Source organism: Vicugna pacos, chromosome 5 (genome assembly GCF_048564905.1).
Source record: "Vicugna pacos chromosome 5, VicPac4, whole genome shotgun sequence".
Lineage (NCBI taxonomy): Eukaryota > Metazoa > Chordata > Mammalia > Artiodactyla > Camelidae > Vicugna > Vicugna pacos.
Genome location: NC_132991.1, coordinates 75592130 through 75610593, shown reverse-complemented (window position 1 = coordinate 75610593; position 18464 = coordinate 75592130). Strand labels below are relative to the sequence as shown.

The 18464-nt window shown below is 33.0% G+C and overlaps 1 long non-coding RNA gene across 1 annotated transcript in view; it reads left to right on the top strand.

Moving 5' to 3' along the window:
* Positions 1–17745, top strand: part of LOC140696658 (uncharacterized) — a 69115-nt gene extending 51370 nt beyond the window's left edge. The window contains exon 3 of the long non-coding RNA XR_012073168.1: positions 17658–17745. This is a non-coding gene — a long non-coding RNA (uncharacterized lncRNA). The remainder of the gene's footprint in view (positions 1–17657) is intronic.
* The last annotated feature ends 719 nt before the right edge of the window (positions 17746–18464 follow it).

Below are 18464 nucleotides of genomic sequence, written 5' to 3'. Positions count from 1 at the left end.
TGTTGTATCTAAAATGTCACTGCCAAACTCAGTGTCATCTAGATTTTCTCCGATGTTACCTTCTGGGAGTTTTATATTTTGTGTTTTATGTTTAAGTCTTTGATTCATTTTGAGTTAATTTTTGTGAAAAGTATAGGGGCTGTGTCTATATTCATTTTTTGCATGTGGAAGTCAAGTTGTTGCAATACTATTTGTTGAAAGAGGAAAATTTTTTCATAGACTCTGTATTAACTTGGAGAAATTTACTTCTATCCTAAGTTTGCTAACAGTATTTACCGGAAATGGAATTTCAATTTTGTAGAATTCCTTAAAAAACCTGAAATATTAAGGTTTTTCACATCTAGTCTGTTAATATTGTGAATTACATTGACTTATTTTAAATAAACTATTGTAGAATTTTTAAAAATATAGAAGAGTTGCAAAGACAGTATAGAGAGCTCTGGCACACCAGTCACTACTTTTCCCTAACTCTGACGTCTTATAAAACCATGGTACATTTGTGAAAACTAAGAATTTTACTTTGGTATAAAACAATTGCCTACACTACACACTTTATTCAGATTTCTCTTATTTTTTCACTTTTTGATAATAATGTAGATATCACGAAGAATTTAGCTTTAACTGATTTTTTTGTGTTATACCAAGATTGTATTCCTGAAACTAACTCCATTGTCTATGATATACTATCAATGTAATATGTTGTTAGATTCTGTTTACCAAAAATTTGTTAAGAAATTTTACATTTATGTACACAAGAGATATCATTGGTTAGTATTTTTCCCTTGGAATTTCTTTTTTGGATTTCTATAGAACTGATAGAACTCATTGGGAACTATTCTGTCCTCTTATTTTCTAAAATATTTTGAGCGTAATTCATATTTTTTTCTTAAATCTGTAATATAATTTCCCAGTAAATATGTCTAGGTATAGGTAATGTGTCCTTTCTCTTTTTTTTATCAAACACTATGATTAGAGGTTAATCAATTTTATTTACTTTGGAAAAAGCAGCTCTGATTTCATTGATTTATTCTGTTTTACTATCTTGTAAGGTTTTCCACTGTGATCCTCATTTTCTTTCTTCTGCTTATTTTGGGTTTATTTAGCTCTTCTTTTTTGTTCTTACAATAGAAACTGAGTTTATTGATTTCAGACATTTTATTTTTCTTTTCAAAAAAAACATTTAATGGTATAATTTCCAAGTCTAACTTTAGTGATATCCTACAAATTCTGGTATGTTGTGTTTGTTCTTTTATTTACATTCAATTCAAAATAATTTCTGATTTCCCTTTTTATTTCTTACATGATCCATGAGTTATTTAGAAATGTGCTATTTGTTTCCAATATTTTAACTTTGTTTGTATCTTTCTGTCATTTTTAATTAACTTACGCAGTAGTCAGAAAACATATTATGTATTACTTGAATGAGCCCTATTATAGCTTACTGCTTTTTAGTCTCTCATCTACCAGTTGTTGAAAGTGGCTGTTAAAAGCTCTTCTCGTAATTTTGCTGTTGTATATTCCTTTTATAGTTATGTCAATTTTGTTTTATGTATCTTATTTATTTTTAAATTTTTTAATTGAAGTGCAGTCAATTACAATGTGTCAATCTCTGTTGTAAAGCACAATGTCCCAGTCATGCATATACATACATATATTCGTTTTCATATTTTTTCAATTAAAGGTTATTACAAGATATTGAACAAGTTTCCTGTGCTTGCTTCATGTATTTTAAAGTGCTCTGTTTACATACAAAACTTTTACGATTATAATGTCCCCTTGATGACATAAGCACCTTAAAGTTATGAAATGACCCTCCACTCTGCCTGGTATTATTACAGCTTCATCATCTTTATTTAATTGGTGTATGTATATTTACATCCTTTTTACTTATGTCCTGTTTATGCTATAATTTAAAAAATAAGTTTCTTTGGGGTAGCATCATTTGAATCTTGACTTTTAGTACAGTCTGATAAGCTCTGCCTTTTAATTGCCTTGTTTAGACCATCATTTACATTTTGTATGATTATTGATGTAGTTGTGTTTAAATCTACCATCTTGCAAAATGCTTTTTTACTGATACTATCTCTTCTTTTTCACTTTTTCCTTTTTATTGGGGGGGCTTTTTTTGATTACTTGAGTACCTTTATGATTCCATTTCATCACCATTGTTGACTCACCAACAATTTATTAGCTATTAAAGTATAATATGTAATTATATTTGACAATTGGTACATAGTACACATGTTTAACTTATCACTGCCTGTCCTCAAGTGATAATATAGTGCTTCGTATAAAGTATAAGAAACTTATTATTATTCTTCCCATCAATCTTTATGCTCTTGTCATACTTATTTTCACATGTATAATAAACCTGATAAATAAAATTATTTGTTTAAAAGTATATTATGTTTTAACAATATTTGAATAATAAGAGAAATTGCATTTTTCTATGTCGGAATGATTCCTGGTCCTCTTTTTTTTTGTTTCATCTATATTTCCAGCTAGTACCATTTTATTTTTGCCTGAAGGACTTTAACATTTCTTAAGAAGTTATTCTGGTTATATTAAATTAGTATTTGTTTTATAGAAAACTTTATTTCCTTCATTTTGAAACATATCTCTAATGAAGGTTTGCTGTTAGCCTTATCTTTGATCCCCCTATTTTAAAAAATCTGGCTCTTTTTAAGTTTTTCTTCCTTTCACTAATTTTGATCAGTTTGATTATGAAATCCTGTAGCATGATTTTCTTCATAATTCTTTTGCGTAATGTTCATTAGGCTTTTTGGAACTGTGGATTTGTAATATTTATTCAAATTTGGAAACACTTTTTTCTCTAATATTTTTGTTCCTTCCTCTCTCCCCTCTCCTTTAAGAAGTAATAATGTGTATATAGTAGACCATTTAATGTTTTCACATATCTCTCTGGTGTACTTTTTTATAATGTTACTGTTTGTCCCTCTGTACTTCACTTGAACATTTTCTATCCTTTGTCTTCACGTTAACTTTTTTTATTCTGCAATATCTTATCTACCATTAATATCATACAGGATATTTTTTCATCTCAGAAATAGTAATTTTTTTTCTAGCAGTTTGCTGTGTCTCTTTTTAAAAATATATTCTGTCTCTAATATTTTACATATAGAATACCAATTAAAGAACTATGTTACTGTTCTTTTCTGCTAATTCTGAATATTGGCACTATTTGAGTCTGTTTCAATTGATAGAAAATTCTCCTCATTTTAAGTTGTGTTTTTCTGCTTCTTTGGATATCTGACACTATTGGATTGAATGCCATAAATTGAGAGTTTACCTTGTTGGGTTCTAGATATTTTGGTATAGCTACAACTGTTCTTAAGCTTTTCTTCTTTATGAAGCTACACTTGACCCTTGAACAACATAGGGGTAGGGGCACTGACCCCTGCTTGGTCAAAAATCCGCATGTAACTTTATAGTCAGCCTTCTGTATGCAAGGTTCCACATCCTTAGATTCAATCAGTTATAAATTGTGCAGTACTATATTTATTTATATTTATTGAAAAAAATCCATGTATAAGTGGACTTGCACAATTCAAACCCGTGTTGTTCAGGGGTCAACTGTACCTTTGATCCCTTTAGAACTCACCTATGTGACTTGCTTGTTATGCCCAGAACACAGCCAAGTCTAAGGGTAGTTGTAATTATGCTCCACAAATGAGGTGAGATTTTACTGAGGCAATCTATCAAATCCCTCATGAATTAGGAGTTTTTCCAGTCTGGGTACTGGTAACAAACACTAACTTTTTTACTGGAGATCTTCCCTTGTTTTGAGTAATTTCCTCACATAACACTCTCTGATTAGTACTTAGCTGAGGTACTTTGTGAAGCTCTCCCCTCTGTTATTTCAGTCTGTGAACTCTCGCTGCCTTGTACTACCAGACACTCAGCTCCATCTCCCTAGCAAAGGTGGGTTCTCTGTCTTGGCCTTCCCCTACCTGCAACATGGGCTGGAATCTGCATCAAGACAATGAGCTGGTGAAATCGCAGGGCTTCCTTTTACTTATTTTCCCATCTTACAATGATTAATAATCCTTTGTTGCCAATGTAAAGTGTCTCAGGATTGCTGTGTCACATTTCTGGGTTGTTGCTATTATCCTAGGTAGGAGGATAAATCCAGTACCTGATACTCTGTTTTGTCTGTAAACAGAGGTGACTTTCTAAACAGTTTTTAAATTCAAATTAGATTCTTTAGTTGTGCTTTCAGAGAGTAACTGGATATAATCTACTTCTCCTCAGAAGCTTATAATGTCTTCATAGATACTAAATATTATTTTAATATTGTATTTTAATTTGAATTTATTTTTCTCTCAGTAATTGGTATAGAGTTAATCTCTTACCGTTATCAATGTAGCTGATGAGAAATACACTGTTGATCTGATTTTTATTCCTCTATAGGCAACTGTTTTATCTGTTATCCCTTTTGAACATTTTCATCAAATTTGATGTGCAGAAATTTCACTGAAATATTTATTTTCTTTGTTTTATTTTCCTTTTTTCTCATTTTACTTTTAATTTGTTTAATTTTTGTTTTTGAGTTTTAATCCTGTACTTCTAATTCTTAGTGGATCCTTAAGATTTGAGAACTTTCTTACATTATTTGTTCAGATAGTTCTCTCGTCTATTTGTCTGTTTTCTCCCTTTGTATTTACTATTAGATATCGAAATATTTAGGTTTATATTCCATGAATTTGTGTTTCATTTTCTGCTTGCTGTGTTTGATATCTCTCTGGAATATTTTAGAAGAATTTCTTGGCTAAGGATTTTAGTTTGCTCTATTGCAATTTAGGCCTTGGTCTTGCTTTGTTATCTCTTCTTGTTACAATTCTAAATGCTGTCTCACTCAACAGAGCAGACATATTTAACAATCTTTTAAAATTGTCTATTAATTGTTTCAGTGAAACTATAAGTTCTACTATTTGTAGAGTCTCTTATCTGTCTTCACGCCCTGTTGATTCTTGAGTTTGCACTGACATTTAGTAGCAGAATTCTCAAACATTTGGTGATCCTGCTAAAGGTTCTGAATGTACTGTTGGGTTGGCTATTGTGATTTAGTATCTTGTTGTGGGATTTGGGAGACACTACACTTCTGAGAGTTGCCAGTTTTTCCTACTCCTATGGTCATTTTCTAACCATTAAATCCACATACACTGCCTTACTACAACAGTGATAAATTATCATTACTGCTTGTGATCAGAAGTTTAGGTGATAGCATGTGATTTTTTCACACGGCCCAAATATACCAAATGTTACCTAACAAAGCTTAAATCTATAATCTTATCTCTGAATATTCCATATTAAACCTACCATCTGATAAATCATTTTATGCTAGTGCTTTGGAGGAAGTTTTCTTCACTACTGTTTTTTCATCAGTCAAATAGAGCTGTCATTTATCCTACAGAAAATTTCTCAGAATATTTGGTTTGTTGATGATAAGTAAGTGATAGTGAGATTATATGCCCTTTGATTTCAAATGAGCTGGGCTGGATTTCTGCTATCTTGATATACTGTCCTAAGCATGATTCAATATTTAGTGTATCATTGTTAAAGATTATTAATAAAATGCCTAATTCAGTAATATAATATTTTGAAAGTAATTTTATGTATGTTAGTTAAGGAACAAATACAAAATTCAGCATACAATAAAATTATTGTGCCAAAACAAAGAAACAAACCAATAAAGAAAAAAATGAGGTATAAAATTAATAAAGCAAAACAATATATTTATAGTTACTTTTAATATTTTTGTTAGACACCAGATATATGTCTCATGATTAGCATTTTCTTATTTACAGGATAAAGTACAAAATATTACTCAGAAAGATTTCTGATTCTTTATGATGTTAATTTTTAACTATATTATAGCTTCAGTACCTGATGAATCTGTGAATGTGGGTGTAAAAAATATAATCAGATTTGTTAAGAGACAGAACTTAAAGATTCCAACCACTGAAAAGGAAGGATCATTCCATAAGTGATAGAGGTGCTAATTATAGCTACAGAGGCAATCAGGTCACCATATATAAATGTATCAAATGAACATATTGCACACCTGAAATTTACAGAATATGGAAAATATTTTAACAAAGCCAAAACCAACAAAAAAAGAAACAAAAAAAGGATACCAATACTGGCACTTGTCAGTAGCAAATTAAAGCCCTTGGCCAAATTCAGTCTGCAGTCTGTTTCTGTAAAGCTCTACTGGAACACAGCCATACCCATTCATTTACATATTGTCTGTGGCTGCTTTCACAGTTTAACAGTGGAGTGGAGTAACTGCAACAGATAACCTGGTCCACAAAGCCCCAAACTTTTCCTATATTACAGGAAAGCTTTGCCCATTTCTGGCCCTGGCTACACAGCTACATCACCCCATTTCTTGGGGTTAATGAAGGGCAACAGTAGAGGCCCGAGGGCAGTTGTCATTGCTGCCACCTAAGAAAATGTATAAGCTATAAAAGCTCTTTGAGAATTAGCTATATAAAGAGCCAACCCTTGTTTTACCTATGTAATACAAATTATTATATAAAATGTTGGAAAGGGCTTTGATTTTAAAAATTCAAGTCAATATCAGGGTAACAGGTAAAATTTCCTTTAATTCCACTGTATTTCTACTTCTCTAAAAATTAGCATTGCTTTTGGATTAATGGTAAAAAGAAAAGTATAGCTTTACTATACTTACATATAAATATTTATAACATTGGCCACTTCTATGTTTTTTATTACATTTTAGTATTTAAAGTTCCTGGCATAGTTAAAAAATATTACAAAGTATGTACAAAGAAGGTAGTAGCAATAATAATTTTCCATATGTGTGGCAGGATTTCACAAAATTGCCCCCACTGCCAAGTTCTCTAGTTGCAAGTTAGTGAGAGAAAATGATCATAAATGTTCAAGGATTTGAACTCCTAACCATCAGCTAATTTATGGTGTATCACTAAAAAATAGTGAATATTTCTTGTCAGAAAAATGCATAAAATTTTCAGTGTCAATAAAGATAACAAAATATTCTCAGATTTTATTCCTCAGGGTCATCTCCTCCTTTCTATTTTTGACAGTAGATTTAATAAAGTAGCAAAGCAAACTGTCACCTTCCAGGATAGAAAGCATAGTCTGTGTACTTGGAGAAGTTAGCATTTTGGAATAGTATAAATATTGACCTTCATGACTACAGAAATGCAGGTTGAATTTACTGAAGGGACTAAATGCACTGAAGTAACAAAATAAGCTTAATGAAAGCAGCTGAATATAAAAAGCTTTTACTGGGGACAACATTTTAATTAAGAATAGAAAAAAATAATAAAATGCAGATATGTAACTGTAAAACTGGAAAATGTTGTTTTATTTTATTAAATAATTGTAATATTCCTAACATGTATGTGGAAATATACATATTCACAAGATCATGTGACACAAATCCTAACTACATCTAATTTTTGGAGTACTGAAGTAACATCTGCTACATGCCATATAAGACATATATACATACAAAATATAAAATGGTAGTTTGTTTCTGGACTGATTAATCAGAAAAGTCTGTTGTACTTAAGCACATAGATTAAATACATTTAATGCACGTGGAACTATTTACTCATTCACTTTAGAAAATTTATTGAGAGCCTATAATGTACCAGGAACCATTTAAAATAAATAAAACTGTAAATAAAACAGACATAATCCCTGATATTATTGATATTCCATTTAGTCCTATTAAGTGCATTGGCATTGCAGATGAGATGGAATTCTCAAGTAACACATTTGGATAAAAAATTTAAAGTAAAGTTTTATCTATGTTTCTTCTATAAAAATTAATTGCAACCTATTTTACATTTTTAGAAAACTTTGGCTTTAAAATTATGTTTTAAAAATATTTTATAATATAATATATAATATGAAACATGTTATGTGTGTTAAGTGTATAATTAAGTCTAATGTATAATTTATGTAACAATATATAAAAGTAATATATAAATATATTTTTATAGATATTGTTACTTTTCATAAGTTTCAGAAGAAAATTATGGATTTCATGAATATATGTGCTTTTAGCTGTGTGGCTATGGTCAGTTATAAAATCTGGAACAATGACTGGAGTAAGATAACATAGTAATGAATGAAAAGCATGTCTACATTAATTTTATCATCTATTCACATTTATTTTACTTATACCAGTGTCTAATTGGCTACTTAGAATTATTTATTTAACTCCATTAAACTATAATATGCTGTATTTCACAAAAATAATTACAGGGATATTTCTGAATATTTTCATAAAAATATTTTTTGAAAAATTTTAGCACCCTTAAGAATTATCCTAAATCTTCTCGCCTGTGCCCTAGAAATAGAACAACAAAGTCTGCACGTCTGTTTACAACATGGTTTACTATTTGAAGCCCACTGTCAAAACCTACTGCTCTAAAAAAAAGATTCCTTTCAAAATATTACTGCTCACTGACAATGCATCTTAGTCACCCAAGAGCTCTAATGGAGATGTACAATGAGATTAATGTTGTTTTTATGCCTGCTATCACTACATCCATTCTCCAGCCCATAGATCAAGGAGTAATTTTAACTTCCAATGTATTCTTTAAGAAATAAATTTCATAAAGGTGTAATGAGCTGCCATAGATAGTGATTCCTTTTATAGATCTGGGTAAAGTCAATTGAAAATGTTCTGGAAACGAGTCACCATTCTGGATCTCTTTAAGGACATTTTTGATTCATAAGAAGAGATCAAAATATCCACATTACAAAAATTTGGAAGAAATTGATTCCAGCTCTCACGGATGACTCAGAATTCAGTGGCAGAAGTAATTGCAGATCTAGTGGAAAATAGCAAGAAAAGTAGAATTAGAAGTGAGGCATTTTCTTGAGATGGAATCTACTCCTGATGAAGATCCTGTGAAGATTGCTAAAATGACAGCAAAGGATTTAGAATATTATATAAACATAGAAGATAAGCCAGCAGTAGGATTTGAGAGGATTGACTCCAATTTTGAAACAAATTTTACTGAGAGTAGAATACTGTCAAACAGCATTGCATGCTACAGAGAAATCATAGGTGAAAAGAATAGTCAATCAGTGTGGCCAACTCCATTGTGTCTTATTTTAAGAAATTGCCACAACAGCTCCAAACTTCAGTAGCCACCATCCTGATCAATCAGCAGCCATCAGCACCAAGAGAAGACTTTCCACCAGCAAAAAGATTAACACCCTGAAGGTTCAGATGGTGGTGTGCATTTTTTAGCAATAAAGTATTTTTAATAAAGGCATGTACATTGATTTTTAAGCATAACACTATTCACACTTAGTAGACTACAGTGTAGTATAAACATAATTTTTATATGCACTGGGAAACCAAAAAACTAGCCTTATTTGAATATTTAATTCACTGTTGTGGTCTGGAATTGAACTTGCCATATCTTTGATGTATGCCTTTATATTTTTATAATGGTCTGTAGTGTACCAGGTATTGAACTGAGCCCCAGGATAACAAAGGGTACAGAAAATATCTATACTTTAGAGGATTATGATTTGATAGTAAAATAATTCAGACATTTAAGACTGTTTTTAAGGTACAGCTAGTTAAATTACACCTTGATCTGGCCCTAATTATATTTTACTTACTTTATTAAGGCATAATTAATTTGTACACAGAAATCACAGATTTTGGGCGTACAGTCTAATAATTTTTAGTAAACATGACTTTGTAACCGTAAATACATTCCAGTTCTAGAACTTTAAAATCACTCCTAAAAATATCCCTTGTGCTCATTTGCCATTAATACTCATTGCCATCCCTTGACCTAGACAACCACCAATCTCTAAAGAAATTGCTATAAATGAATCATAAAATATGTGGCCTTTTAGGTCAGCCTTCTTTCACTTAGGAGGATGTTTTTTGAGATTTGTATATGTTTCCTACTGTGTTAAATTTTTGGAAGACCCTCACCAACTTCCACTTGGTGTCTCTGGAAATGGTTTCTCCTAACCTCCATGTTCTGCTATTGGCCCATCTGACAAGTGGCCAAAGGAAATTAATGAAGAGAATATTTAGCAAGACACCAGAATGACTCTGTGATCCACCTGCTGAGGTTACTACAAGATACTGAATATAGTTCCCTGTGACACCTTGATCTTACCTCAAGGAAACTGGTGTTGGATTTCTGACCAACAGAGCTCTCAGGTGATGAATTTGTGTTGTTTTAAGCCACTAAGTTCCTAGTGATTTGTTATATCAATAAATAGAAGATGAATTTAAAAAAGAAGTCTATGGAAATAGAATGCATTAATATTGTATTTATAACCGTCATTATTTTAGTGTTTTGTTTTAATTTGACTTGCAACTTGAGCAACAAAGTACAATTCTTGCTGCATCTAATCATTTCACAACCTTTTACTCTTCTATAATATTAATAATTCCTCTACAACTTTCGACTTTCTCTGTTAGTCCTCATCATTTCAAAAATGATCTAAAATATCCCACCCAAAAGACACAAGAAAATGATGAAATTGAGAGCCATTGGCAATTTATTAAGCCCAATCCTTTGATTTCTGGCTTCCTGAAGAACTAACTTGAAGGTAGACGGGGTAACTAGTATAGTATGTAGATTGGTAAGATGAAAATGTACAGTCATTTTCTTAATTACAAGCCACCTCTTTGCTTGTGATCATTTTCTTTCCTTTTATTTTTTGGTTCAAATCTGTTATTTATTAACTCTTCCATAAAGCATGTGAATCAGTTCTAACTGTCTGAGTTTTAATCACTAATGTATGAAAAGTTTTTGGTTATAGTATCTTATTTTCAGATTATATATAAACTTTTTAAATGATTGTTTTAAAGGACACCTTCAGAATATAAAATTCTCAGTCGAGGAAAATTATAACATTATTTTATGAATCAATTCAGTTTATCTCAAAAATATATATACTGATTCCTACTCTATAGAAACCACTGATGTATGTTAGGGGAGAATATTCTTTTCTAAAACTAGACATAAGTTTCAGTTCTGTTTCTATCAAAGTGAAGTTACTTTCCCATTTATACAAAAAATTCCACAGTCATATATTGTGTCCTTTTTAGTATTTTCTCAGTGTTCTACTTAGTTAATCATTCTTTACCATGCAATTCTAACATACATCAGTTGCATATTCTAAATTTAACAAAATTATCTTGAGGACAAACTTCTAATATTGTATTCTTTTTCTTAAATGTTTAAAATATACATGACTCTGTAGAAAAAGTATTATATTGTCTTGTGGTATTTATAACATGGTATTATTTTGCAATAACAGCATAAATGATAGGAGAGGAATAAAATAGAAAAGGTTGAAATTGTAATCCATATATATGTATGCATCTCTATATATTATGTGTATATATGTGTATATTATGTGTGTATAAATATATATAGAGAGAGACAGACAGAGACAGATACAAAGAGTGATGAGATAAAGAAAAAGACAGAGAAGAGGCAGAGAGGAAAAAAAGAGAGTTGTAAGTTATATTCCAAATAGGTTAATTCAAATGGACTACCAAAAAAAAGCATTCAGTTAATAAGAGGAAGAAAAACAGAAAACAAATGGTCAACTAAGAGAAATAAATCCAGCCAAATCAATGAAATTGAATTCAATATTAATGACCTGTAAATGTTTCAGAATTATATCTGCCAGATGCCAAGCTGAGATAATCATATTGTGACTTTCAGCAAAAACACTATTCAGTGTAAAAAAGTGGCTAGTTTAGGCCACTCAGTTCTGCAAGTATTTTTTTTTCTTGAAACCATTTCTGACATTTCTATATGCTTTGAGTACACCTGTCATTTGTCACAGAAAATACTAAGATACATGGTCAAATGACAAAATTAATTTATACTGTTTAAACAAGGATATTTTAAATTGGAACTAGCTTTCTTATTTTTAACTGTGTATGTGTGTCAGTGAAAGGTATGGTGACTACTAGAGCAGTTTGGAGTAAATACCTAGGTGCATGTTAAGGTACTAGCAGCTTCACCCACCATTAATGTTGCATCATTTCAAATGTCAACAAGCGAAGAAAGTCAGATGACATAATAATTACTTTGAAAGTAGTTATATCTTGCAAGTCCCCTGAAAGAGTCTCAGAAGCTCTTTGTAGTCCGTAATTGACATTTGAGGACATATGTATAACAGGATTAAAAATAAGCAAGTAATTAATTATGTATTCTAAGTTATTATACATTCAGGAAAATACAATATTCACATGTGTTTACTGTGTATCTGGTGATATTTTGGAAGGATGAGTTAAAAGCCAGTATCCCTAACTGTGAGAGTAATATATAGCATTTCACACTTGCAAATGTAGAGGAACAAAGCCAGTTTTTAGTCAAAGCAGTTATCATTAAAGTTGAAAGGCTGTTTTGTCCAATGAAATGTTGCTCTTCACTTACTGAAATCTACATTTATTTTTGCTCAGTGCCGTGCAGGTTAGAGTTGAAATACACCCTTGCAGTGCACCTAAAACATAATGAAAAATGTGGCATTGTAAGAAAAAATGAATAATGATAACCACTCCTAACATCTTGATTCCATAGTTTATTTATTGGTGGCAGCACAGCCACCATAACCTGCTGACTGTTTCCATAGAGTCAGGAGGTGATGTCAGGGGAAATATGTTGTTCTGCACATATAACAACGATGCCACTGATCCATTGGATTAGTTATTTCAGTGTTAGTGATGGATTTACACTCATTCCCCATTGAGATGCATTTTTTCCACTTACTTTTTCTCTACTCTTTGACCACTGAAACTCGTTTTTTAAGAAAATGTGGAGATAGAGAGGATGGTATATGGAAAATGATTAAAGATATTTGATTGTAAGATTGGACTTCTCACTGTTCATTAAGTTAGTTTCATTGATTACAGACTATATAAGGAGAATTTAAGTAAACCTAACATATCCTGTGACAAACCCCTTTATATTGTGTGTTCATTTACTTAACAATGTGTCTTACCATTTGTATATATGTAGATACAGATATTCTTCTGTAAGTGCTTTACAAGTCATTTATTCTTCTGCTCTGTCTGCTGCTGTAGCACCTGGTTCTTAAACTAGTATGCCATATATTCATTAATGTGATGAAAAATAAGGAATACAAGGCAGCATGACTTGACAAGAATTAGGAGGATTTTTTGGTAGGGTGTGAAGAAAGAGGTAAATATCAGCTGCTGTTATTTCAAGGAGATGAATTTGTATTGTTAGTAAAAAATGTCATCTAGTGTCCAAAGATACTAACTAAGAATTCAGTGACTTTATTATAAAGAAGCAATAAGTTGTAGGAATTTTCATTCAAATCCTATGTCATATTCTTTTGATGATTCCCAGTAATGGCCAATGTTTTCATTCTTTTGATAATAACTTATAATTACAAATACCTCAAACTCACTCAGATTCTCACCTAACAGTCAAGGTTGTGGTTTCTGGTGAAATTTGTGGTATGATTCAAAACAATGGGATTGTTTTTCAGAAGTCACTGACAAAAGATTTGTTTCATTCTATACCAATGCTTTTCAGCATTTATGGAGCCCCCCCACCTGCACTGACTGTTTCTTACGGGAACACTAATTTAGATATATGAAACATTAAAATTATTGGAAAGTTTATTCCCATATTTATATGCATATTATTGGAACTCAAAAGGCACACAATTCTTTGCATAGTTGACTGCATTATTATTAATGGCTATAAAGCAGCTGAGTTCTTTGCCTGAGTATTATCTAATATAATTAATATTTAAGCCATTTCTTTGACTCTTTAACATATAATCTTTTCTTCATGCTTAGAAAACACTTGTTATATGCCTTCAATATAAAGGTATCTCTCTTCAGAAAGAATCCCCTGGCCCCCTGATTTGGCTGAAGAGACAAATATATTCAGTTATAACATACTCTAATTCTCCTTCATAGTCATATGACATATGACAACTTATTGCAGTTGATTCTTTGAATACCTTGTAACCCTATAGTGCCTGGTATGGTGCACTGTCTTGATCCTCCACTGATAACCCAGTAGCTGAGGTTTTGAGTATTGATGACCTAGGCTTGATTTCTGTGTTGAAGGTAGCTACCTCACACGTGTTTTCATCTGGTCAGTAAGGCAATATAAAATGTGTTCCCCTTGGCTCTATGGAGGACATTTCTAAAAGGCCGTTTTAGCTTCACCACTCTTTGTAGGACTGACTGAAGCCACTTTAACACTGCACCACAGTTCAGCCTCTCTCCCTGACCGCTTCTACTTCAAAGGAGAGTGCTTCTCATGAAACCTTCTCCATGCAAATCTCAGAGTCTGTTTTCTAAGAACACAAACCTAGGGCATTTCTTTCTGCAGGGTCCTAGGAAGCTAACACTGATACATAATTGTGCAGTTAAATCACCCATCATCAGCTGGCAATGAAAGCTGCCTCACTGGTAGTATAGTGAATATATATGGTTCCTGGAATTCTCTATCAATGTCATTGTTAAATTTCATGCGTATCAGATGGTAAACCAAAACAGGATACCAGTGGAGGTTAATTCTCTGAAGGGTGCAGCATATCAGGTCTTTGAAAGGTATGGAGGAAAGTATTAATTATAAGAAGGATGGCATTTGATAGTTAGGTGACAATAAATGCATTGGAGAATAGAAATGAATAACTGAGGGTGATCAATCACCATTTTAGGTGAAGTGTAACGGCCAGAGGACCTCTTTAGCAGTATATAAAAAAGTTCACACCTCAACTATAGAGTACTAAGAGCTGTTAATTGAGCCTCACAATTGGGAAGAAGCAGAGTTATAAGAAAATGTTAATATTTTGTTAATTTAAGTCTGCTATGCCAATGTCAGAGGACTGTTTGTGTAGAATTTTAAACTTGCAATATGGGACGGGGATCTCTGAATTAAAGTACTTGAGAATCTTGAGTCACAGATCCTCCTGCACATTCTGGGCCTATAAAAATGACCCAGTCCTTTCAGTTGAAGGCTAACGTTTGCTGAAGAAACATAACCACCTCTGCCTTGTCAAATAATACAAATATTTATTAGAGTTTGCCCCCATCTCTCTTCCTAGCTATAAAACCAGTAGTTCAATTCACACCATTACCTAACAGATAAAAAGCATGATACCCCATTGGAGCTGCAGGAACCTGACACAACCATTAGAATAATATTAAGTTCCCTGGATTAAGAGTGGAATTTAACATAAAGTTAATAAAGGAGCTGGTTATCATTATGGAAGCACTCTCTGGATATGAGATTTAAAACTTTGTCAGGGATCTAGAGGTGGAAGTAGAATCAAGAGAGAGATCTGTTTACATACAGCTGTTTTGATTTTTGAAAGCCTGGAACTATTAAAGGCCTATACTAATGAAAGTAGAAATTCCAGAACTTCCATGGAAGCCAGTGATAAATTACAACAAAAAGCTCAGCAAAATAGCAGGATATCTCAGAAGGCTAAAAACATACAAACCAACTATATTTTGTGTGATGGCATAGAAATCTGTTTTCCAGAGTGAGAAGAAATTTGCTTTTGAAAGGATATGAGTACCTCTGAGAAACTCAATGGTGCCTTCTCTTTGTAGGCCAAAGCAAAGAGAAGCTGTTTAAGAACTGGATCCCCTAAGGGTAAAAGTGAATATAGGATCCTTATATAATAACTTCCATATAGTGGTCTTTAACCAGAAACAAGGCAGACAAAATTATTTTAATAAGTGACAATGACAGAATGGCAGCCAGCGGATTTGTCTTGTACAGAGCTATCAAGATGGCTCTTGGGCATGGTGTCCCTAGGGAAAAGACAGAGTAGCAACAAAGGAATTTCTCAATCTACGCAATGAAAATAAATCAAAGATGACTTGATTTATAAAATAAAACAGAGCACAGAGAACAGTGGCAGCAGTAAAAAAAAGTCACAATACCTTGCCTACTTTCTAATCTGGAGTCTATTCTCAGTTCCAGAACCCATCATCAGATGGAAACTTTGAGTCCCTAGGAGAGAGGACTTGTATCACTGTGGAAAATGCATGTAATAACTCTTCCCCACATCCTTGAAAGACTTATGTCTTTTAACATGGGTACTATAGTGGGGACAAGGAAAAAAGTGATATTTTGTGGAGTATTGAATAATGGGTCTAATTTAGCTTTAATATCCAGAGACATAGTGCATTGCCATGGCCTTCTGTTACAATGCGTCATACAGGAGGTACATAATAAGTTGAGTGTTGGACCAGGTCTACCAGATGATGTTCCCAGAGTCAGAGTAGAGAGTCCTCATAATAAAAGGGGATTAGGATCTGCTGTGTCTGCAAACCAAATCAGTGGTAATGCGCCTGGTCTAAAATACTTGAGTGAATCCACACATTGTTTTCTTGGCTTGTCATATAATAGCTACATTAATGGGGAAACTGAAGAATAAATCTCTGAAATTGCCCCACTTAGGCCAAAACACTAAATCAAAAATTATACCAAGACTTCTGCCTCAAGCTATGAAGGGCTTATTGTTAGGGAGGTTGTCTTCTCTTTGTAAACGGAAAACTAGAAAAAATGTACATGAAACAAGTTTTCAGACATTGAACTAGGGTCAACACTAGACTCTGTCCCCTATAGAAGAAAAACCTATAATGTGAGTCCTAAATGTTACCTCGAATACTGCCTGAAGATCATTTTAAAGTTGCAGTGAAGGGAGAGAAAACCCAAACAGGACCCAACGACCTAAGTTGGGCAGATAGAGGGAGGCCAAAGCAGTTAGGATCTGTGGAGCAGAATGCCAGTGTTTGGAGACCTGTAGAGAGAGCACTTGGCGATCTGAAGAGGAATATCCTTAATCCTAGCTTCCTTTCCTGTGCATTGATCTGCTCTTCTGTATGGCAATACTTCTTGAGGGTGGAAAAGGCCCACTAGAAAGTAATAGGCTGAACAATTGGCTAAGCTCACATAAAACTAAAATTATTCATGTTCCCAAGAGTCAGAGAGTCCTCATAGTAAAAGGGAGATTAGGTAGAATCCTCAGAAGATTTATGCCTTCATTGAGGAGCACTAAAGTAGTCTATTCTGTGTCCTAACAAAGCTTAAAAATAAAATTGTAGAGGAGTAAACTGACCTGTAAGTGAACTGCATACCAAAACAAAGCCCAACATGCCTTAAAATGTTACGAATTCCAGTAATCACAATAAAAAATTCACAATTTCAGGCACTTAGTAAAAAATGAAAGAAAGTCCATCTTGATACTAGCAGTATGTCTGATGAGCTGTTTCTCATCAGTTGAGAGTTTTTATTTAAAATATTTCAACATAGTACAGAATTTGTTTAGCTAACTTGATCAGTAGAGCACATATATAAATAATAGCGAAAGTTATTAACTTGCTCACACTAATTCAGTTAAATTAAAATGGTCAAACTATATGCAGCAAGAGATGAATATATAGTAATTTTTCTATTAATAGCTGTTCAGTTGTAGTAGCATGTGGCAAATTTTGGTGACAGCCTTGAGGCTACCATCGGACAGGATGGTGAGAAAAAGCCTCTGGTGAGGTGGTATTTTAGATGTGAGCAATTCTCAACAAGTCATTACGTAAGTATTTATTAAATCCTTCCTGTGTGTTACTGTTTTAGGCTACAGAGATATGGCCCTAGAAAACAAGGGAGGTGAGGCCCCTGCCTACATGGAGCTTGAAAGGCAGAGCCAGAGCCAGAGGAAAACAAGTAAGTTAATTTTAAACATGAAGTGCTATAAACAAACAAAATAACAAATTCGGAAAAAAAATAAAAGAGCAAATAGTATGGGTGAGGGGAAGTCACTGTTTTTAAGTGGCCAGGATTCCTTTTAAAGATTTGATACTTAATCTGAGACCTGAATTTGCTGATCTGTGAACAAAATGCTCAAGAAAAGGGATGACCAGAAGAGAAGGTTCAGAACCATGTGGAAGAGACAGAAGGACTAACTCTTCAAATAACCAACTGTATAAATCTGAGTAAATTCATTAATTTCCCTCACCAAGGCTTTCTTATTCACGGTGAGTTTGGTTAGACGTTCACAGACTACTATCCCAGTGCCAACAATCTTCTTTATGTTTCTTAATTCTTTTGCATTTGTTATAACTTTGTTAAATTAACATTTGTTAAGAGGAGCACAGGGTGCTGGATGGTGAATGGCTGTCCATCAACAGACCACAAAAGAAAATGAAATAGAGAAGTTTGTTACAGGTCCTGGAGGAAGTAGAAATCATACCTCAAGGGAGCACATGGGGAGGTTAATACAGAGCGCAGTGATAGTATCTGGGGCATGTCCCTCTGTTAGGGTCTGTGAGTAGGGTGCTTTGGGGTTCTTGGGCTAAGGCCAGATCAGTCAATTCAAACTGAATGAGTGGGATTTTGGTAAGCTCCATGGGGGTCTTATCTAAGGAGTGCCACAGTGAGAAG